General features: G+C 38.2%; 2 pseudogenes; one reads left to right on the forward strand and one right to left on the reverse strand.

The window, feature by feature from the left end:
• The first annotated feature begins 17479 nt into the window (after positions 1-17479).
• Positions 17480-18895, forward strand: LOC148866194 (mitogen-activated protein kinase kinase kinase 20 pseudogene; annotated as a pseudogene).
• Positions 18896-24084: 5189 nt separating this feature from the next.
• Positions 24085-25062, reverse strand: LOC148866195 (mitogen-activated protein kinase kinase kinase 20 pseudogene; annotated as a pseudogene).
• Between the last annotated feature and the right edge of the window lie 379 nt (positions 25063-25441).

Genomic DNA, 25441 nt, shown 5'->3' on the forward strand with positions numbered 1-25441 from the left:
TCGGTACTGATAAAGGAAGTAGATCGGGTCCAACGACCCATCTATTATGTTAGTGAGGTATTGCAGGGAGCAGAAACAAGATACCCAGAGATGGAGAAGCTAGCATAAGCATTGATAATTGCAGTTCGGAAGCTCCGCCTGTACTTCCAAGCTCATACTGTTATCATCCTTACCGACAAACTTTTGAGACAAGTCTTGCTTAAGCCCGAGGTCTCTAACCGATTGATGAAGTGGGCCATTGAGCTCAGCGAGTATGACCTCCAATACAAGTTGCGAACTGCCATTAAGTCCCAAGCCTTGGCAGATTTCATAGCCGAATGCACATTCGGCTTCGAAGTTCCCAGTCCGGTTGAGCACAAGACTCCCCCCTCAAGTGAGCCCGGAGCTCCCAGATCAGTCGAGTACGAACGCCGTGTAGTAGTAGCCAGTGTGGCACCTCTCCTAGCTCGGCCAACCACAAGCTGAGATGAGGAGTCCTGGATCCTTCACGTAGATGGCTCCTCGAACCAACAGGGCAGCGATGCCGGAATAGTGCTGTACGGCCCAAGCGGCATAAAAATGGAGTACGCGCTACGCTTCAAGTTTGAGGCATCCAACAATGAAGCGGAATACGAAGCATTGATAGCTGGACTAACCCTTGCCAGAGAAGTAAAAGCCAAGCACATCGTTATTTGTAGCGACTCCCAGCTTGTGGTCAACCAAGTCACTGACGAGTACGAAGCTTGCGAGCCAACCATGATCGCCTACTTAGCCAAAGTTAGAGAGGTCCTGCTCAACTTCCAGTCACATTTCATCAGACAGATCCCTAGGTCGGAGAATGCTGAGGCCGACGCCCTGTCCAAGTTAGCCAACACTAGCGACATCACCATGAGGACTGTGTACATAGAGGACCTGTCTCGGCCTAGCATCCTCGGGGGGGTAGAGGAGGTCGCTCCCGTTGTTCAAGCAGAGCCGAGCTGGGTCGACCCACTCGCGAGCTTCTTGCTACACGGGAACCTCCCTGTAGATCGCAATGCAGCCAGAAGGGTGCAGCGCCAGGCAGTCAAATACCTCGTGATAGACGAGCGGCTGTACAAGAGATCTTACACGCTCCCTTATCTGTGTTGCTTGCGACCTACTGAAGCTAAGCTCGTACTCCGTGACATCCATGAGGATCTATGCGGCGGACACTTGGGGGGCAGGGCCCTTGCCCAGAAAACGCTTCAGCAAGGGTATTATTGGCCAACAATGAAGGCAGACGCCATTGAACTCGTTAGAAAATGCGACAAATGTCAGAGACATGCCAATATTCACCACCAACCCGCTGCCGACCTCAAGTATCTCACCAGCCCATGGCCCTTCGCGCAGTGGGGCATCGATCTACTCAAGCCATTCCTGCTAGCAACGGGAGGAAGAAAGTTCTTAGTAGTGGTGGTGGACTATTTTACCAAGTGGGTAGAAGTCGAGCCCCTCGTGACGATCACAACCCGAAATGTCCAAAACTTCTTTCAAAAGAGCATTGTATGCCGTTTCGGACTACCTCGGGTATTGATTTCTGACAATGGCAAATAGTTCGAAGACATCAAATTTCAAGATTAGTGCAGAGACATGGGGATCCAATAGAACTTCACTTTAGTCGTGCACCCTCAAGCAAACGATTAGGCAGAAGTCACGAACAGAGCCATCCTCCACGGGCTAAAAGCACAGCTGGACTGAGCTAAAGGATTGTGGGCAGATGAACTACCCAGTGTCTTATGGGCCTACTGAACCACGGAGAAGACCGCCACGGCAGGAAGCAGTGATTCCTGCAGAGATCGAAGTACTCACGTTGTGCCTGGAAGCATATAGCGATCAAACAAACGAAGATGAGATACGCACCAACCTCGACCTACTCGATGAGGTGAGGGACCTTGCATACATTAGGACTGCAGCCTACCAACAGAGAGTAGCTCAGTACTATAACGCCAGGGTCAAGAGGCGAAACCTCCGTGTTGGTGACTTGGCCCTTCGTAAAGTTATGGTGCCTGAGCCCGGTGCTGGTAAGCTCGGGTCCAACTGGGAAGGTCCTTACCGAGTGAAACGAGTGCTCGGGGAAGTAACATATGAACTCGAGACCCTCGAAGGGAAACAAGTACCTCGGGCATGGAATATTGTCAACCTGAGGCAACATTACCTGTAAAAATCCAGGAGCTGACTACGGTCCCTCCCAAAACCTAAGGGCCAGAATACCGAGCTAACATGACCTCGGCACAAGAAGACCCCAGCTGCCACTTCGGCCTGGGAGAAATCTAGGAGCAGACTACGGTCCCTCCCAAAGCCTAAGGGCCAAAACACCGAGCTGACAAAGACATCGACGTAAAGAAACGACAATGGCAAAGGCAAGGTGTGAAACATTAAAAGCGTAAGTAGTTCAGGTTTAAACCCTGCAGAGCATAGTTCGTCCCGACACGTTGGCCGACCAATGCTTAGTTCGGACATGCGGTGCAATCACTCCGTGATATAGCACGTGGGCCTTAAACGTGACAAATCGGGATAACGCCTACCGAAGAGCCCTACTTCAAGTATGTAACTTCAACAGTTCAAGTGATGAGATTGCTTTAGTAAAAATAAAGGAAGTCCATCATACTCAGAAGGAAGAAACTTTCATTCATTCAAAAAAAATGAAAAATGAATGAAAAGTGCAATAACCGAGCTAAACAAGCTCAGGCAAGGTTCCATCACTATAGGGCACAATCGCCCAACTGAAAAACTTGTGAAAGACTGGGTTTATGGCACCCGGAAGCCACAGAAGCCTAGAGAAACACCACCTCAAGAATCCACCTCCTCTTCCTTCGGAGAATTGGGCTCCTCTTCATCCACCTGGTTCGCTGTCTCAAGAGATAGACCCTTCATAGCAATGCCATCGAGGTTGAGACTGGAAAACTTCTTCCGAACCATCCATTGACAGAGCTTAAACCCTGAGCGGTATGAACCCGAACTGTACTCCGCTTGGAGGTCATGAATTTTCTGTGAGTCTTTAAAATCCCTGACCGCTTTCTCTCGCTCAGCCTCCACCATCTGATCGAAGTTTCGGGTCTGGTTCAGAAGAGTGGACTCCAAGTCTCGCACCTGCTGCCTGAGAAGCTCCCTCTCCCCCACCATCCTCGACGACTCCTCCCTGTAGCATGCGCTATCTTCAGTAAGCAGAACGATTTGAGCTTCCTGGTCATGGACGAGCAGCTCCTGAGACTCGCTCCCCTTGCGGGTGTGTTAGAGCTCACCCCAGACCCGGTCGAGCTCGACCTGGAGCCTCTGGTTGGTAGCACGCTGGTTGAGAGTGTCGACGCGATGGATATTCCTCTGGAGAGCCATGACATGAATGGCAAAATTTACCTGTCAGCAAGAAAGAAAGATCAGGAGACAGTGGGAAAAGGAAAAACAAGAGGAGAGGAAAGGTCACTTACCACCATACAGTGAGCGGAGGCGAACGCAGATAAATCCCTGGGCTCCATGTTTCCCCACTAAGCAATTTCCTCATTGGTAACCGCTTTCCGACTCCTCTGCCGGGCCACTAGATAATCATTTACCCCTTCCCAGTTTCCCACTAGGAATCGGGGGTAAGGACGGGGCTGAAGGGGGTTGCAGGATGCCTCCCCTGCCTGAGGGAGTTCGGTCCCCCCAGGGTTATTCCCACTAGACCCCTCACGGGGGGCATCGGAACCTCGGGCGAAGGAGAGGGGAGGACCGATTCGGTGGACCTGAACTCAGTGCTCCCCGAAGGCGGGGTTCGGTTAGGGCATGTCCTCTTTGCTTGGCATCTCTGGCTGCTTGAGAGGAGGCGGCGCGAATCAGCACTATACATGATGGCTGCCACAAGACCACAAGGTATTAGTCCGAGAATAGACAATGCATGTGTACAAGTCGCAAGGCACTACATGACCTAAAAGACCGACCTACTTGGGCTCAAGCCTGCCTACACAAGCTTTTCCTCGACTAAGTAGTTTGAGCAATGGAAGCCTATCGACGCCCAGGACAGCATTGTTTTCCGAGTCTCAGGGTCCAGCTCGACTCCGGGGTCCTGGACAACACCCCTCCAAGCAGTAGGAAAGGGCCACCCCTCGGGTTACAGACCACAAAATAGTTCCGCTTCCAGGCGGGAATCTTATTCGGCAGCTCGTATAAGAGCTTATAGCCGCGATGGGGGGAGAGGTAATAAAAATGCCTCTCCGGAGGAACCCCAGGAGCAGCATTCTTTATACAGAGGATAGATGCAAAAATATCAAGATCTAAAGGGAAACAATACTGGTAACACAAAGATATAGTCCCAACCATGTTTCGAATGGTGTTGGGATGAAGTTGGTCAATGGTGACGTAAAAATGATTTAGCACCTCCACTATCAAGGGGTGTAGGGGGAGACGCAAACTGGCCTCGAGCTGTTCCTGAAAAATTACTATGTCATTGGGACCATGCTCCCAAGGGAAGTTGCTAGTAGGGAGGCTATAAACCAGGTCCCCAGGGAGACGAAAATAGCGGATCAAAGACCTGAGTCTCTCTGTCGTCATTAAGGAAGGGCCAAAGGTATCAGGCTCCCTTCCCCTAGAAGTAGATGCAGTATCGCCAGAGGCTTCCCGAGCCTCCGGAATACGCCCCCATGCTCCCCCCGAGCTCGAGGGAGCATCGTCATCCTAGCTATTGCCCCTGCGATAAGCATGACGTGGGTACCCGAACATGGCCGACGGCGATTGGGACTCACCAGAGTAAGATGGAATGAAGCTGACTAAAGAACTCAAGAAATCTAGGCGAAGTATGCGACCTCAGAATCCAAAGGACGGCGTGGAAGAAGGTAGGGCCTGAGGGGGCCCCCTATTTATAGCCCCCGCCCTTTCAAACTAATGGCCCAGATCAAAGCAAATCCAATGGTCTGCAGATTTCCTGACCGCATACCTCCTAAAAACCGAAGGCGATTGGCGGCACATCTTCCATGATCGAGGTAGTCGCAGCCGCACGACATTCGGAATTAAAGGCCACCTCAGCATGTTTTCGAAATCCGAAAAGTCAGGGAAGACAGAAGATCTTTTAATTCCCACGAATGCATTTAATTCGGATAGTCAATCAAGTTTGAATTTTGGTCAAATCAGCCCATTGCGCTTCATAAACTCCCCGCGCTAAGGCGATACTCTTAGCCCGAGCAATGGGGGGCAATTGATGAAGAGTGATTTGACCCGATCTATGAAACAACGACACGTGGACACTGACCTGACGTAAGCGACAACTCAACATCGTGGTCCGGTATAGCTAAGTAACAGGCCCCTAAAGCAACTCACCACGACGCGAGCTCCCGGTTCCCCGAGCTACCCCCAAAGAAATATTCTGAGGCAACTTTAGCTTGCAAACTAAGAAAACCAGCTCGCTCGAACTCCCAAGCGGACAAGAAGTTCCAAAGAATAGTTTACTAGTGGCACTCCTGAAGCATTCCTAACTCGCTACAAAGTAGCTCGCGAATGGATCACACGAGCATTCCGCAGGAAGCTTCTATCTGACAGGCCGTACCAGTCAGACTGTGCCATATCATCTACTGACGACGTAGTCCCTATCCTTTCGGCAGTCTGCACCCACGTCTCTCAGTAGGTGGAGGCATGCCTGTCACCTTGGAGACGTGTCACTCGCCCAGGTAAGGAGTACACCTCAACGGCCTCCTATGCAGCCCTGGCAGATAACGGCTGCGGCAGGAGATCCTGTGGCGGTTACGCCCAATCCCCCAAGGAGCGCCCCTATAAAAGCCCTTAGGGCAGAGGAGAAACTTCTTCTGAAAAAATAGACTAAAAAAATCTCTTGAGTACACCTCAACGGCCTCCTATGCAGCCCTGGCAGATAACGGCTGCGGCAGGAGATCCTGTGGCGGTTACGCCCAATCCCCCAAGGAGCGCCCCTATAAAAGCCCTTAGGGCAGAGGAGAAACTTCTTCTGAAAAAATAGACTAAAAAAATCTCTTGAGTACAAGAGCACTACGCGACCTACACTCTTAGCCCTTGTTTTTCCTTTCATTTCCCCTACACAGTACTAACTTAAGCATCAGAGCATTCCCACTGGGAAAACCCCTGGGAATCCTTCCTTTCCTCTTCTAAGGTCTTGCCCATTGCCAGCAAGGAGCCAGTCAGCGTCAGCTAGGAGTGCCCGGATCGCGCTACATCAAGTATGAAAGACCCTTGGTGTTGTATTTTAATAACTAGGCGATTATTAACATTTCTCATAACCTAATACAACGTGATAGAACCAAACACATTAAAGTTGAAAGGCATTTCATCCAAGAGAGAGTTGCCTCTCAAGAAGTATGTTTTCCTTATCTAGCCTCTAATATGCAAGTTACTGATATCTTCACCAAGGTAGTCACAAAAGTTAAGCTTAAGACGGATTTAAGCAAGTTGGAAATGGTGAATATCTTTTCCCAATTTGAGGGGGGGGGGGAGTGTGAAGAAAATGTTTGATGAGCTTGTGGTCTCACATTTTTTATTATGTTGTTGTTATCTTGTGCTTATGTCCTTACTATTGATAGGGGTATTCCTATCATTGTACACTTTTTATTTGTGTCTAATATAAATAATACATGGGGTGGTAGAATAGATTAGATCTACTACACCCTTTTTCCTTTTCTTTTCTCTTCTTCCTCTATTTTTTTTCTTCTTTTCTGGTTTTTCTTTATAGAACAAGGTCTGAACCTCTTCGGTTGTAGACAATTGATCCATTAATTAAATGACATGCCCTAGGAAATAAAAGAAGAATTTACAATTAATATTGAATGTTGCGTAAAAACAGTGCATTATAAAGGTAGCTTTATATATATATATATATATAAAGAGATAGTGCCGACCCTAGTTCTAATTAAATTAGGGTGAAGTTGACCTAGAATAGTATTGCAATAGTTCAATACCTTAGGAATAAGTGGATGAAGAGGAAGTTGAAGACTTGCCTTTAGGGCCTCCTTGAAAATGGTAACCTCGTCTTCATCATTCTTCTACGGGTACTGCTCAAGGGGAAGGGAACAACCGAACTGGTTTGGTATCCTATATCGATCTACGAGCTAGTAAACGTCCTTGGTAGTTAGTTTGGTGGGACCAAACTTAGATTTACTCTTAGGCGGTTGATCAGAGGATGAGACCCTCTTATGAGAACCTCGTCGTTCTTGGGTCAAGGACCCATCCTCGCCTTAGCAAGACGGGCCTCTCTCTTTCCCAAACTCAACACTAGACATAATGAAAGCAAAGGACAGAACCAAGGGAAGATGACTCACCTAGAATGAATAGACTGACCTTGCCGATTACACCAATGACTTCAACAACGTCAAGCTCTGCAACCTCACTATGCACCAGAACTCCAAAGTCAGGGATGGGGGAAATGGGCCCCCAAGGGTCCTATTTATAGATATTTGAACCGTGCTATGGATGGTTGAGATCGGTTAGATCCAACAGTTTGCAAGGATGCGACAATTCATATTTTGAGGCAAAATTAGTTTAGCTTTTCTTTGACGTCTGCATAACCTAACAACTGCATGGCATCTGCGCATGCCCGGAATGATACCTAGTGCTTGAGCCGAACCGATCAAGCCAATCCGATCTTGATCCATTGGTTAGACCATAGTGACAATGAAGGATAGAGTTAATCAATTTCCTAAACCATAAGGGTACTTTAAGAAATTTGTCCTATTTAAGAATGAAAATAATATAATTGTTTTTTACATTAAAGAGATTGGCAACATGACAAACTATTACAACTATAAAGAACATGAGATTGTCTTTTAATTCCTCCACTATAGAGGAAGAATTAATTCCGTCATGGTAAGTAAAATTTAATAATAATTAATAGACAAACTATTGGTTTGAGTTAATTTAATATTTATTTATTTATTATCAATTATTAATGCATACTGATGGAGGATGATTTGATCCTCCAATGATATCACAACATGTGGCATCACAGAACAGTAGAGTGACACCTCGACACCACGTAAATAGACCTTAGGAGCATTTCAATCACCTCATGACTACCTTGACGACCTTGGCACCACTTCGGTAGGCCAAACTACAAATGGCCTGGCAAGACATCAGGTTGGTGTAAGAGGCGACTTGCTTCCATTGTTCTAACTTGACTTCGGTTAGCGGCATGCCTAACATGTCAAGCAACCTCCTCCTCAAGTGAATTATTGTCTCTGACTTCCTTGTGTTCACGATGCCACATTGGAAGAGTTGGCTATCACCCCACCCACATCGGGCACAACTGGAAAATACTACCCACTTATGCATAGTCCACCTCTAGGCCTGAAACCACCTCCGAACTAGACGGGCTGGATATCTCGGATGCGCTTCATGAGCTTCACGACAACTTGTCTATATAAAGTTCCCTCCTTCAACCTCATAAGTACATGTGATTTAGCTTTTTTGTATTCTTGCAATCAAATACCAGTTTGCAAACTTAAGCATTGGAATGCCCACCTCAAGTCAAGCAACCCGGACATTGATATCTTTCTTCTTGCAGTTTGGCCATGTGATCTACTCAATCCGATGTCTAAGTTGTTTGCCAACAGGGAGCATCAGATCACATAGGAGTCAAGAAGTAGTCAAGATGATTCAACATTATCAAAAAATGTGAAGAATTTAAAGTAGTTTTTTTTTTGTGCATAGAAAATACATTAATAAAGTCTATTGTTTTCTTACATTACCTACACTAACAAATTATGATTATAATAGATTAATTACTAAAGCTTATTGTTTTGTAACATTATTTTGTTTCACTTTCTCTTCACAAATCTTGTTCATCACACGAGTCATCACTATATTAATATTACTAGTAGGGACTTGTGTGATGCATAGACTTTGTAAGTGAAAGCTAAACAATAGAAACACATACACATACTTTGTTAGGCGAAAGCTAAATAATAGAAACACACAATACTAGACAATTGTTTTTATATTTTAACTTTTTAAATAATTAATAATTATTTATATTTTATATACTATTTTTAATAATTTTTTTTTGCAATAAAAACATAATAATAATTAATTTCAACTAGAGATGTTCATCAAACTGACCAACCTGACCTAACTTGATCTGAGTTAGTCAATTTTCCAGTATTTTTGGTCGGTTTTAGTTCAGCAATTTCCCAAGCCAACTAGTTTGAGTTAGCTTCGGTTTGGCCATTTGTAAACCAACCAAAATCAAATTGATCCGACCATAAATATGTATTAATATTTTATATTTTAAATGCAATTTCTTAATATAGGAAAGTTTGAAAATTCCCATAATTCTTAGTCTAAAATATTTTAAGCTGTAAATATAAAATTATTTATTTATTTTTAATAATATCATTATAATTTTTTTAAATTTAAATTTATTTTTTTAAATTTAAATCTTTTGAACTGGTTGAGCAAACTGAAAACCAACCCAAACCAATACCAGTGTTTTCAATTTGTCATTGACCTGATCGGTTGAACTATTCAAACTGTCACCTAGCCTTGATTCCGATTATGGTTCTATTGAAACCCACCCTTCAGTCAAAGGCGTTGACTTGGTCAAAACTATCTAACTCAGATGATTCAATTGTTGACCCATTCAATCCAGTCACAGTGTCGTGGGTTGCACACTTAATGTATGTGCAATCTTTCGAAGGTCATAACTTTGCACTTAGATGTCCAATCAAATTGATGTACATAAACATTTATCAATAAATGAATAAAATGCATTATTGTTTTATATTCAAATTGGTGTGTTTCTGTGGATTACTCCTTAAACTGGACACTTATGAGACTTGTGTTAGTTTAGAATGTTCTTAACCATTGGATAGAATTGTGGAGTTTATCCTAATAAGGTTGACATTGGTTTGCTACCGAATTGGAGCAGCTTGTCTCAATCGCTAGGATTGGACCTCATGCACAACCAATGGGTGTTTGGAAGAAACATTGAACCTAGACTAATTTCCTGTTATTCCCTAGACCTTGGAAAGTTACACTTAACCCCAAACCTGATTGTTGTACTACACTAGGTTTTGGATTGAATTGCCTTTGATATGCCAACCAGTGAGATCCATCAAGGGTTAAATATGTAGGCATGTTAGGGTAATTTAGGAAATCACCTAAGTGGGAGATCATAGTTATAGGATTGACCCCTTTATTAGACAAAGAGAATATCAAGGTTTATACTCTCTCTAATAGAAACCTAAATTATCGGTAGTGGATTTCAATTGTATTTGGAATATGATTGCAAAATGTATTTATATGTTACATTACTATTTTGTGCAAAAGGTTTTAATCCCAAGATTCATCTAAATAGAGAGTGTGACACTACATTTTGTAGTCAGGAAAAAGGTTCATTCTTGTGAATAGTGTTTTGATGATTATGGGCTGAAAGTTTAAGTGTAAGAGACCATTATAGGGTTGATTACCTAATGGGATTCATCTTACATAAGTCCATTGTCCTTGGGTTTTCATAGGGTGGCTGAATCCAAGGATTATTTATATGTAAATATTGGACTCAACTGAGCCTAAGTTAATTAAGTCAGGGGTTCACTAACTCTAGGTAGTGAATTCGACCTAACCTCTTCTAGAGTTAAGGATGAATCCTTGTGGACTAAGTTGAGATCTTTGTGGGTCCTATGCCATACAATGTTCAGGCCTATATGGCCTTGTGATGCATAGGAAAGTGATCCTTTAAAGAAATTGTGCGTAAAGCCCATTACTAATATGATTAGTTAAATATGCACATCACAATTTAAGTTGTCATGTGACATGGGGAAAATTTGTGTTGTGAATATGGGTATGGAGCACCCATTCTCCTAATAAGACAAAGCTTATCTAATAAAGGTGAATCTTGATCCAAATCTGATTTGGATTCAGCTCCTAATAGGATTAGGAGAGTCCTTTATATAAGGGAAGAGAGGGATGGGCAAACGAGGGCATGTTCTACTCTCTCTAGCTTTCTCTTTGTTCCCTTGCTCCCATAAACCCTAGTTCATTCCAGCCCTAGTAAGGACATTTTTTTTTAGTTCCTAACTTTGTTTATGGAGAAAACATTAGTCCTATGAAGGCTCACACTTCTGCATCGATCCCAAGAAAGTTGGATGTTTGAAATGTAGAAAACTACATTGTTGAATCGGCTTCACTTCACTACTATCTCATCTTTAGCGGGAGGTCAATTTGGATATGATATTGGGCATGAACTACCACTTTGGGAGCTGCGTTTGTGGACTCCATATCAAGTACGATTAAAAATTAATTAGGATTTCAAATTTGGTTTGGTTGAATGCAAGACCAATCCCAAAATTTCATATTTCAAAATCACTAGGAAACTGGTTCCCGGGTTGGATTAGCAAAGTTTTAAAAATTCAGCTAGCCACTAGATCTAGTTCAACCATGTCTAATTTGATTTCTAACCCATCTAACATGATTGGGGTGATATATATTGTGGGCACCTTGCCCCACTATTTTTGCAAAAAAGCCATTTTTTGCCTCAAATAATAATGTTTAATATTTTTTTATAAATAAAAAATTAAATACTGAACTAAGAAGCATAAATTAAATATAAAATAATAGATATATTATATGTAAAACATAATTATACACAATTTATTGGCAAAATATATATTTGCACACATACACATTCACATAGATATATACATATTTATATATGTATATAAATATATATTTATTTAAATATATAGAGTATACATGTGTAATGGTCTGAATCGTTCGATCAGGATGATTGAACTGGTGACACGTGACTCGAAGGCAAAAGTAGGTCGACCTATGGGTCCGTTTTTAAAACATTGATTAGTACAACTCAAGTTGGTCAGTTTTCACTAATGGTTAGTGAGTCTCGAGTAACCAACTACCTAAAACCTGGCTAGGTTAGTTTGGTTGGTCAAACAATTTGCAACATAACCAAACTAACCAGTAAACACTCCTAATTTCAATTAAATTAATAATCTAATCTCTAACAAATAACAATAGTTTAATCTCCAATAACTATTAAAAATTTATAGAGAAAATACACAATTATGGAAAATAAATTTATAATGAAAATACAATAAATAACTAATAAAAATACAATTAATACAATAATTACGAAATCTATAAATATACTATAACAAAGCAGGCAACATTAGATGACCTCTTCTTGCTCCATTACCCTAAACTGTAGTTCTAAGGGGGTCCAAGATTCCCTTTAAAAGCATACAGAGTTGCCACCTTAGCATGCCTTATCTCCCTCTCCTCTCCTTTTTATTTGGAAACTAATAAAACCCATATAGTTAGCAACTTTTTTTAAGAAAATATATAAGAGTCCTTTATAAAATCAATCCTTACTCCAATTGTTCCTTTCCCCCACTAGTCACATGACACCCCTATCCTCCACTTTCTCCTAAATTATCTCTATTATCTCTAATTCGTAACTATCTAATAAATCATCTCTAATTTAGGAGAGGTTTTCTCTCCTAAATTATCTCTAATACTTATTTATCCTCTCCTCTACTTTCTGTCTATATTTATCTAAAAAAGATTGAATTAAAAAATTTAACAATTATTTCAATATTATAATGTAATTATGTAATAACATTAAAATATTTATAAAAAGACAAAAAAATATAATAGATTAATAATATTTATATTATTAACAATTTTATATTTTTATGAAATTCATGAAGCAATTATGTAATAACAATATAAATAATAATTTTATAGATTATTCAATTTAAGATATTAAAATAAAAATATTATTTAGACATTTCAATAACTAAATATTTTAAATAAAAAATATTAAAAATAAATAAATAATTATATAAGAAAATATTTAATAATACATATTAAATTCAAAATAAATAAATTTACATAATGAAATTACTTATATAACTAAATAATGTTGTAAATAACTAATTTTTAAGTATTCTAAATAACAAAAAAATTAATAACTAAATCATATTTTAAATATTGCTTAAGAAACAAGAAATAATTAAAATCATGAAATTATGTAATAACTATAAAAAAATAACAAAAAACTAATAAAATATAAATAATTTAAAAAATTAAATACTATTGAAGTAATGAAAAATAGATTAAACAACTTAGAGGTCTAAGCTTCCAAATAACGAATTTATGTAATAACTTTGACAAGAAGTATTTTAATAGATATTAAAAAGTAGAATAATAATTGCAATTATTAATGCACCAATAATAAAAAATTATTTCACATATATCTATTAATAATTCTAAAAAGAAAAGTTAATATTTATTAATAATAAGTTTAAAATCTTTACTTTATTAATTATATATTTTATATACTAAAATTAATATCTATTGATTTTCAATAATTATTTATTGTATTTTTGTGATAAATGTTTTCAATAATAAGGTATAAGTCTATTTTTGTTTTGTTACTTAACAAAAAAATTTTCAATAATTATTGGAGATTAAACTATTGTTATTTAACATTTTCTAAATTTAATTTATTGTACTTATTGGATTCATTATATTTTTGTTAGAAATTTATTTTTAGTAATTATGTATTTTCATTATAATTTATTGATTAGTATTTAGGGAAAATTCCCAATCAATACTTTGGCTCGAGTGACAATTTGGTCCCCAAACTTTAAAATGCGACAATCTAGTACTCGAACTTTCGAAACACGACAATTTAGTGCCTGCCATTAACCAGCTATTAAGTGACATGTGAAAAGACACAAATGCCCTTCAGGTGTCATCTAATTTTCTTTATCAACCATCCGCTAAAATCAAAACCAATAGTCAAAATTTTCATCCGTGTGACAACACTTTTGTCATCTTCAGACTAAAACCAAAGCAATTTCTAGGAGAAAAGTTTTCCTTTAGGTTCAATTTGGAAAGAGTACAAATGCAAATATGTGCAATGTAAATACATGCAAAATAATACAAACTATAAGGTTTTGCACTCTACATATTTGCATTTGTAATCCTTCCAAACTAAGCCTTAACTACTATAATTATCTTATCCAAAAAACGGAAAAAGAGATAACTCCGGCCACCATCACTGATCTCTCTCTCTCTCTCTCTCTCTCTCTCTCTCTCTCTCTCTCTCAAGTATCAAGACAAAGCTTCCAATTCTTCTCCTCTCTTTTACCTATAGGAATAAAATATTACTGTGCTAAGTTAAAAAAAATAAAAATAAGTTGTATAAAACCTAGAATTTTCTGTTCATGACAAAGACTTGCAATGACTTTGTGAGAAAGGCAAAGTCGTCGCAAGTGCTTTTGACAAAGAGATTGGGCTCTATTCTGTTATATAATTATTTTCTATTTTTAATATTTTTATTTAAAATACTTATTCATTGAAATATTTTAATTTTTTAATTAATTAAAATTTAAATAATTTTGTTATTAAAAGTTTTAAAAACATTTTTAGTTATTACAAATTATTAAATATTTTGTTATATAATTATTTATCTATTTTTAATATTTTTATTTAAAATATTTGGTTATTTAAGTATTTATTTAATATTTTAAATCTTAATATTTATACAAAATTTAAATAATTTTGTTATTTGAATTTATATTGTTATTACATAATTTCCTTATGGATTTCATAAAAATATAAATTTATTAATAATCTAAACATTATCAACTCTATTATAATTTTTTTTGTATTTTAATAAATATTTTAAAGTTATTTCATAATTTTGTTATAATATTTAAATAATTATTAAGTTTTTAATTCAAACATTCTTTACATAGATATAGATGAAAAGTGGGGAAGAGGATAAATAAGAATTAGAGATAATTTAGGAGGGAAAGTACTTCTTAAATATAAATAATTTAGGAGATAAATAAGAATTAGAGATAATCGGAGATAATTTATGAGAAAATAGGGTATAGTGGTGCCACGTGGCTAGATTGGGCATGTAAGACAGATTAAGAGGGCTGCCATGTGCTACATGAAATGGTTGGAAAGGGGTAGGGGAGGTAGGAGAGAGAGAGTTAATGGGGGTAATGTAGCAAGAAGAGGCTGCTGATGTAGCCTATATCGTTACTCACCCTGAGTTTTCAGCATTTCTCTTAAACTCACAACAACTTTTCAAAATGTCTAAAACTCACCATGTCACTAACTTGACGCTAAACAAAATAAAGGGTGTTAATATATTACCATTTTAACCTTCATAGAAAAATATGAAATACATACATATATTTTAATAATTAGACATGAAAAACAAGAAAAAGTTCAAAAAAATATTTTCAAATATAAAATACATAAAAACATAGAAACTATATAAATAACAAAAAAAATTATAGAAATTTCAAACAAAATAAATAATTATTTTCAAATTATAGAAACTATATAAATTGAAAAACAAAATCAGAAAATAAAAATTGTAGAAAAAACACAAAAAATATAGAAAAACATAGAAATTGCAAATAAATAACAAAAAATATAGAAAAATTTATAGATTGTAGAAAATAGAAAAATGTAAAAAAAAACAGAAATTATAAAAAACATTGGAAATTATAAAAAAACACTAAAATGCAAAAAACAAAAAGAAAACTGATGTGGACACCTCTAACTCGCCATCCAAGGGTAATTTGGTCATGAAAATTGTTATTTATGCTGATGTGGACACCTCTGCTAAGAAGCATTAACGGTGCACTAACGGAAAATAAGTTTTGGGAAAAAAAAAACTAACTAACATGGTGAATTTTATACATTTTGAAAAGTTGTGGTGAGTTTAAGAGAAATGTTAAAACTCATGGTGAGTTTTAGACAATTTCCCTATAGATAATATACATAATATATAATAAAATAAACTCTCAAAGCACTCTCATTTAACCAAACTGATGCTTACAATAGCATACCAATTACAATGATTCAATGATTTTATGATGACTAAAAGACAATATTTATTATTTATGCAAGCATATATGTTGTTTGAACTCTTTCAGTGTGTTTAACTCAATAGAGTGGCCCAATCTGTATTAGAAACCTCACCAAACCATACTAAAATGGTTTGGATTGGTCTGAGAAATTCTAAGACCATATATTTACTGGTTTGGCCTGGAATCTTCTCTTACCTGCATTGAACACAACCATGAACACCCTTAAAGGATCTCTTACCCAGACACTCATCCCGTATCCCTACCCACAAGAAACCATCACTGTAGGAGTGTGGGTAGGAGATCCGAACTCAACACAGACAACGGAATGTTCAAAATAAATTGGTTCGTTGGAATGAACATTATTACACACGAGTTTGACTTCAGTGCTTAGAAGTAGGGGTGCAAGTTGGGCGGGCAACCTAGGCCTGACCCTAGAAGTTGGGCTTAAGCCCGATTTTTCCAACCCGAGCCCAGCCGATATTGTAATTTGATGCACTCAGGTTGGTCAATGAGACCACTCTAAAATTATACATATGTAAAAGTATTTATGCAAATATATATACATATATTTGTGTATATATGTAAATATGTATACAACATTTACATATATATATATATATATATATATATATATATATATATTTATATACATATATGTATTTATAAATCTATATAATTGGGCCAGGTTCTGGCCGGGTGTGGATTACCTAAAAGTTAGGCCCAAGTCTAGCCTGAAAAATAAGAAAGCCCAACTTCTTAGACCCGAGCTCAGCCCAAGTATGGAAAATCCAAGTCTAACCTATATAAAATTCCAGGTTGATCTGGTTCAGGCTCGGACTGAGACCCACACAAGTTGCACCCAAGGTTCAAAATATCGTTATGCCCGATACATTGGTAGGGGCGTATCGGGTGAATCAATACCTTTTTTCTTTTACTTTTGTTGTTTTTTCAAAACCAGTTTAGAGGGGCCGATTTAGGTCTCCTCCACTCCCTAAACCAGTCAAACCCCCGATACACCCATTATAGGGGCATATCGGAGGGGTCCCAAAAATGATACATATTGAACCATACGTATCGTTACATACGTTACTTTAACCTTGATTGCACCCCTACCTACAAGACTGCTCACACCGTTTGCATAGTCTCTTTCAGCCTTGCATTGGAAATAGGCTATTGGCATATTTACCCGGACGGGGACGGAGTAGATGGGTGATTAATAAGAAGGCAGTTGATTTGCATTACTTAGATTCCAATCCAAGGGCAGTAGTATGCAGTATTGTGGGACCCCTCCAAAGTCCTTTCTGTCCTTGAGTTAGTGTATGGCGAAAGGCTGACCATTAGATGCCCAAGGCTAACAGAAAGCCATATACAAGTAAAAGGGAGGGTTGGTTTAGTCAATAATCATAAATTAGTAGAGTATTTTAGTAATAGAAAACCTATGCGTTTTGACCGTTGGTTTCTTGTTGAAGGGGGTTTCTCTCTCCCGCCAAATCTAAATCAAATCCAGTTTAGGAAAGATCTCTGATTCTCTGTTACCTATTTCAACTGGGTTTGTCTCTGTTCCTGGAAAATAGAAACTAACTTGAAGAGGGAAGCAAAGGCCGGAGATAAAAGACTCTACAGGAGAAAACATTACTAAAATGGCGAACATGGAGGTTACGACATGGATACGGGGAGAGACCATCGGCAGAGGAAGCTTTGGCATCGTTTACCTGGCTACAACCGGGAGAACCAACAACCCTTTACCGCCTCTAATGGCTGTGAAGTCTACTGAGTTTTCTGTATCAAAGTCACTTAAGAAGGAGAAGAAAATTCTTACTGAGCTTCAGAGTTGCCCAAACATTCTTCGCTGCTACGGCGATGATATCACCCTGGAAGGTGGTATACTGACCTATAATATGATGATGGAGTACGCTTCTGGAGGCAGCTTGGCCGATCGCATAAGAGCTTACCCTGGAGGATTTCTGGAGTCGGAAGTTAGACGTTACACCCAATCGATCCTTCGAGGGCTTAGTCACATTCACAAGCATGGTTATGTTCATTGTGATATCAAGCCTCAGAACATTCTACTGGTGCCCTGTTCATCATCTTCGAATTCTTTTGAGGATGGATTCAAGGGGAGAATATGGATGGGGAAGGAAACAGTGAAGATCGCTGATTTTGGACTTGCAAAGAAGGTTGGACAGCAAAGGAGGAATAAGGTCTGCCGGAGAGTGAGAGGTACCCCTCTGTACATGTCTCCTGAATCAATTGTCAATGGTGAACAGGAGCCTCAGTCTGATATCTGGGCTCTTGGGTGCATAGTAATAGAGATGAGAACTGGAAGGCCCGCCTGGAAATTCACTTCTGATACTGAAGCGTGTGGACTCTTGTATAAGATTGGTTGCATGCAAGAGTTGCCGGAGATACCAAGTGGTTTTTCGACAGAGGGGCGAGATTTTGTAGAGAAATGTTTGGTTAGGAATCCAAAACTCAGGTGGACGGCTGATAAGCTCTTAAAACATCCTTTTGCTACTGTTGCTGATGAGGTGGTTGATGCAAATGAAGAAGAACTAGATGAGGTTTTAACAGATGCAGCTGGAGTTGGGTTTGTTCCATCTCCAAACTGTGCATTTTATTTTCCTCAGGCTAATTTTCCATCCTCAGATTCGCTTGCCAACCACATCCAGAAGTTGGTAACAGGGAAAGGCCCCAACTGGTCTTCATCAAAGAGTTGGATCACTGTAAGGCAAGCAGGTCCTGTTTCTTCTCATTTAAATAAATGCACTGTTTGTGGGAAGAGGAAGAGGACTGTAGATGATGCAGAGGATGTTATTGGGTTGTCTAGTATCAGATCAAATACTACTACTGATGAAGCACTAGGTTTTCATTGTTACTCGAGTGGCAGAAGATTTGCAATGGAATCTCAGTCAATTCAGTGGTCTACTTCGAAAATGAGTGCTATTACTGATGAACCACATGCTTTTCAGCGTTACTGGTCTTCTAGGAGATTTGCTGGTTCCTCTCTCTTGATGACATATATTTGGGATTCTAGCAAGGTTACTCTGAATGTATAGATTGACCAACTGTTGAAATCACTTATTTTTTCTTTCTTTTGGGTAGCTTAAAAAATGTAAGTAGTAGAGAGGTAGAGAGAGAAGAGGCCTGTTTTCCTTTTTTGTCTAGAATAGGTTTGACATTCTTTCTTGTATATTTGAAGAGTGATTATTTTGGAACATCAATTGTAAATTTTAGTCAAAAGTGTACAGAAGCAGAGAGTTCTTTTTCTGGTGCTATATAAATTCTTGATTATCTATTAAATAGAATTTTTTGGTCCTTTTGCATATTCTTTTGGTTACTTTCTTCCTGCTCTTTATTTTTCCAATTTCTTTTTCATTTCAAATCATTGCACAAATATATGGTTTGCTCCAAAACTAGAATTGATTGCTTTAATGCCTAACTTTGAATCATCGAAAACATAAGCAAAAGTAGATGAAATCTACTAGGCAAGACTAATGAAATAATGAGTAGTTGGCATCTGTGTCATGGCTACTTAGGTTCTTAGTATTTTGAGTAGGAGATATCAGAGTATCTAGATACTTCTCATCTCCATACCAATGGAGTTTGCACTTTGCAGAGCTATTTGATCCATGGAATGGACACAACTCCTTTTTCATCTGCCAGTGTGTGTGTGGAGCATGTGTAGTAAACCAGAAGATTAAAATCCTGCAGCTATTCAAAGTGCATTTATTTGAGGATGGTATGGACACAACTCCTTTTTCATCTGCCAGTGTGTGTGTGGAGCATGTGTAGTAAACCAGAAGATTAAAATCCTGCAGCTATTCAAAGTGCATTTATTTGAGGATGGTTAGCCACAGATAACCTGGATACGTGGGTTAGATCACTTCAATGCAGTCTATTTATGATTGTTTTAGACTTATGTAAATCTTTTTATCCTCTGTTATCATCATCTGATTTGATCTTCTCATTTTAAGTATGCGATCTTTCATCACATGTTCTTTTAAAAGATCCCTAGTGGGGATGTTCCTGCTCTATCAAAACAAAGACTAAGGGCATCTCCTACGACTTGATGGTTACTATAGGCATAAGTTATAAGAAAGTTTTGTGCAACAATAGATTTTTTTTTTTTTGTGGCAACTGGACGTGTAGCCAATCATTACTTTTAACTCTTAGACATGCATGTAGAAACAAGATGGATATATGCATGGTTTTCAATCATTCATTAGGAGCAAACTTTATGTCATGGTTTTCAAAACCGGACTGGAAAACCAGGAACCAGTCACCTGACAGGTTCTGTTTGACTCCAAAACCGTCATTTCGTCAAAAACTGTTGATTTGGTCAGAAAACCACTGGCCCGGACAGTTGAATTGTTTGAACCGTCCAACAGTTTTGGCCATTTTTTATTTTTTTTTAATTTTTAATTTTTATTGTCAAAACAGGCCACCCATTCGATTCGAATGGTTGGACCATTCAACCTGGAAACCAGACCCTTGAATGGTTTGTTGTACGGTTCAGTTTTAAAAACCTTGCTTTATGTCAATAATGATAGGAGGGTACACTATGAGTCTTTGTTTGCAGATTTCCTGGTATCTTTTCATTCAAATGTAACTACTAATGAAGCACCATATTTTCATTGTTACTGGAGTGGCAGGAGTTTTGCAATGGTATCTTAGTCAATTGAGTAACTTACCATTGACACAAATTCTGAAGTGCATGTTTTTCAGTGCTATTTGTGTCTCAAAAAATTTGCAGCTGCATCTCAATTAATTCAATCGTCTGCTTTTAAAACAAGTTCTATTAATGATGAACCACTTGTTTTTCAATGTTACTGATGTTCTAATAGATTTGCTGGTGCCTCTCTATCTCTTGGTGACATATATTTGGGATGATTCTAGCAAGGTCACTCCTAATGTATAGATTGCCCACCTTCTGAATTCATTTCTTTTTTCTTTCTTTTGGGTAGCTTAAAAATGTAAGTAGTAGAGAGGCAGTGAGCGAAGAGGCCTGTTTTCCTTTTTCTTTTTGTCTAGAACAGGTCTGGCATTCTTCTTTTGTCTTTAAAGAGTGATTGTTTTGAAACATCAATAGTAAATTTCAGTTAAAATTATGCATAAGAAGAGAATTCTTTTTCTGGGTTTATATAAATGCTTGATAATCTATTGTTTAGTCTTTTTTGGTGCATTTGCTTATTCTTTGGGTTAGATTTTTTCTTCACTTTTTTCGTTTTTTTCATTTCAAAATCAACTGACAAATCTATGATGGTTAGCTCCAAAAATAGAATTGATAGCTTTAATGCCTAACTTAGAATCATCAAAAATAGAACCAAAAGTAGATGGGATCTCCTAGGCAAGACTAATGAAATACTAGGTAGTTGGCATCTGTTTCTGGGCTACCTGTAACTCTATAACCTTCAAATAGCACCAATTTATAATGTTCTTAGCATTTTGGGTAGGAGATAGCAGAGTATTACTTCAAATATCCATTTCAATGAAGTTTTCAGAGCTCTTATCCATTTGATGCATATAGTGGATAGAGCTCATTTTTCATCTACTAGTGTGCTTGTGTGGAGCATGTGTAGTGAATTGGAAGAGTAAAATCTTGCAGCTGTTCAATGTGGGTTACATTATTTCTACTTAGTCTATTTAGGATGGTTCAGCCTTGTGCTAATCTTTTTATTCTATACAAGCTTTCACCACATTCTTTTATAAGATCCCCAATGGGGACACTTCTTCCCTGTCAAAACAAAGTCTAAGGGTATCCCCTGCAACTTAGTGGTTTCTATAGGCATAAGCGACAAGAAAATCATGCACAACATTTAATAGAATTTTTATGGAAACTAGATTTGTAACTGATCATTACAGGTATCTCTTGGACATAGAAATAAGATGGATGTGTTCCTTAAGAAAATAAGTTCAACCATAACTATTGGTTATCACATCAAAGTAAGTAGGTATACTTGGTTAGAGAATCAAGGTGGTGAACCGTATGATTATGCTTCTATGCTAAAAGTGAGTAGAGGTTGACAGAACATTCTTAATTAGTCATTGTAGATCAAACCAATGTCTTCGTCTGTAGCTTACTTTTCTCCTTCTAATGATTTAAATTTCAGAAAAAGTGGTAATAGACTTGAAAATGATAACTACAAGAAGGTGATCCCATGAAATATCTGAATAGCCCATATTGCAGTAGTCGTATCAGTGAGAAAGTCCTTGTCTTTGATTTTAAAAAAGGAATTTTCTGTATTTTAGCTTTTGTATGCCATGACATCCCATTTTATTTGCCAATTTATTTTCTATTTGTTACTTTAAAGTTGGTCTTCTTTGTTTCTGGAAGTTCACTTGATTTTCATTTTACTAGTAAATTTCTCAGTTTCTGTCCATTTTATATGCATGCTTTTGAATGGTTGGCAACAAGGACAAATTCATAGTAATTCTAATAGTGAGTTCTGTGGATTGTTGTATATTTTTATTGTCATATAAAATTGAAACATTGAATTGTTCACATGTGATCTGATATTAGAAGTATCTGAACTGGTCAGTTATGTAAATTGGAGAACTCCTGTATAATCCTGACTAGAAAATTTAGCCACCTAATAGATCAAATTTTTCTAGAGGAATGCCAAACTTTTGAGCTGCTTCCACAAGTTCTGCAGGCCTATAAAGTGAAAATAATATAACCAAAATTATCATCATTGGATATGAAATTTGTCTTTTGCAAGGAAAAAAATTCTTTGACAGGGAGGAAGACAGATGGAGGAATTAAAGACCGATAGGGCCCTACAACTTCACACCAAGTTATAAATGCCAGTGGCAAACTTATAAGCTTGTCTTCTTAACTCAAGAGACTTTTGTTCAACTAGCTATATTGATGTCTTATGTGACACCTTTTAATTAGGTAAGACCCTGTAGGAACCAGAAAGAATTATATGAAAACATACAATAAAAATCTGAAAAGAAAATTCTGTATTAGGTTTGCCAACCTCTTTAATTATGGACTCCCCCCATAACACTTTTTTCCTTTATGTGGAATATGATTATTACAAACTTTCAATAAACAATGGAACCAGAAGTGAGATGATCACAGTTTCCACAGGCTGCATACAAGTTTATCAGTGAAAGGGAAAAAATAAGAGAAAATAAAAGATGTCTACATCTGTTTCCAGAACCATAGGAATGAGCTATACATTTTGATATTGTTGTCTAAACAGCTAATGAGCATAAGCCTGGCTATTTTAACAATTTTATCCATTCTCTAAAAGATCTACTATATACAGAAATGTAACAACTAGAAGTGAGGCCTGGCTGACTTGCACCAAATGAAGGAAAATGAAAAACATTTCCTTTAAGGGCCATTGCCCATTGTTGGTCCAAGCTATCCAGGATCTTGGGAGGGATAGACTGGATACAAACCTAACTTTGGCTTAATTTTCAAAAAAGTGACCACACCCAGACTTGAACCTAAATTTTAATGAATGTCAGCCTAAGATTAGACTACTTGACCATGCAATGGCCTCTGAAGAATATCTTCTTTAATATTTACACAGAATGTTCTGGCAGTTACTTGCATATATACAGGCAACCCATCTCTTAATGGTAACTGGTCCAAACCAATCAGTCAGTGGAATGATTGAAGGTTAAGATAATTCACTAGCTAGCTCATCGTGCTAAAATGAAAAGATCATCTGAGATAACTTCTCATCACATTCTTAAACTAATACTTATAGGTAGGTACACATGAAAGTAGAAACTTATGCAGTACATTGCATATTTCAGGAGAAACTAAAATAAACCTGTTTAGACTTTGGATAACAATCTATGTTGAGTATTTCAGCACTAGAATTTATGTATTTAATTTTGATTATGGAGCCATTTATAATTCAATTTATGCAAAATGCCTAAAGTAGGTTTAATAAAAGAAAAAAAAAGAACTATTAAAATAAGAATAAACAGAGGAAAAGTGCATAAACAAAAAGTAAAGAATAATTCAGCAATTTATTTCAGTGAATGAATAATTTGCAAATAACGAAATGTGCACAATATTTACAGATGATTCTGAATAAACACAATCATGTGTTGGGGGCTTCAGAAAGAGGAATTTGGCATAGCAGGGGGCTCTCTCCTCAATTGAGTTGCATGCATGGTTCAAAACCTAATGTTTGTTCAATAATGCTACTCGTTCTGATTGTAGACCCTCCATCCGGTTAACTGAGATGCCACTACAAAAACTCTTGGAGCAGCAGTAATTCTAAAACCCAGGCAGTTCAGCACAGATCCTCGTTTTCTCTCCACAAGGATGGAAGTCAAACACCTGTCTTGGAGATTGAACAAACTCAAATTTCCCTGTTTCCACTTGGGCCCCTTTTGTTTCTTCTCCCCCTTCATCGTCTTCATCATCAACAGATACAAACGGATGTAATAGTAGCATATCTGCAGTCCATCGAAGAGCCTCATCTCTAACGAAACACATGTTGAGGAAATCTTTACCTTCAATGGACAACTTCTCCGGTATCTCAGGCACAACGGGATTGTTACCAATCTTATTCAAGAATAAATCCACATCAGCTTCTGGAGTAAAATCCCAAGCATCCTTACCAGTTATCATGTTTATGACAGTGCAGCCAAGAGCCCATATATCAGAGCAAGGCTCATACAAACAGAATTTAATCGATTCAGGTGCTGCATACAGAGGCGTGGTCCTCAACAGCATCCCATCCTCCCTGCAGAGCATATCTTCTCCAACCCTCTTAGAGAGCCCGAAATCGGCAATCTTGACAGAGCTCCTCCCCTTAGAAGACGAGCTGGGCACGAGCAGAAGGTTCTCAGGTTTGAGATCACAATGAACAAAGCCACACTTGTGAATATAACTGAGGCCTCTGAGGATTGAGCGAGTGTAGCGCCTGACCTCCGATTCCGGCAACCCACCACCAGAACGCACTATCCGATCGTGTAAACTGCCTCCAGAAGCATACTCAAGCCACAGATTGTAGATGATGAAACCGTCCTCAACGGTGACATCGTCGCCATAGCAGTGAATAACTTGTGGGCAGTCTTGGAGTTGGGTAAGATTCTTTCTTTCCTCCTGAATCGATCCAGACATGGAGTACTCAGACGATTTTACAGCTATGACAGGCGGCAAGAGATGGTGGTTGGTTTCGGCCAATGAAACAACACCGTAGCTTCCACGGCCGATGGTTTTTCCTCTAATCCATGTCGCCTTCTCCATTTTCGAGGTCATCTATCTCAGTAGTCAGAAGTGTAAGTGTAAGTCTCAGTTTCTTCCATTCTATAGAAGAAGAAGAAGGAAGGAAGGAAGGAAGACATAGTTTCTAAAATCTGGGACTCGCGTAATCGTGTTTACGCGGAACAGAAAGCTTACGCAGTTAGAAACTCTTCCACAGGCTCGGCAGACGGCAGTTATGTTCTGTTATGCGGCGGGAAAATAAGCCTAATTAAGCCAAACCGGATGGTCGAACCATTCTTTTAGTGGGTGTTGTGAACTCTAATAATATTTGTATGTTTCTGCTTATTTAACGTAAAATAGTAGTAAAAGATATTTTGGAATCATATTTTATTTTTTGCATTATTTATTTTGGGTGAGTCGA

This window comes from Nelumbo lutea, chromosome 3 (assembly GCF_056320005.1).
Source record: "Nelumbo lutea isolate HS-2025 chromosome 3, American lotus-T2T, whole genome shotgun sequence".
In the NCBI taxonomy this organism is placed as follows: Eukaryota; Viridiplantae; Streptophyta; class Magnoliopsida; order Proteales; family Nelumbonaceae; genus Nelumbo; species Nelumbo lutea.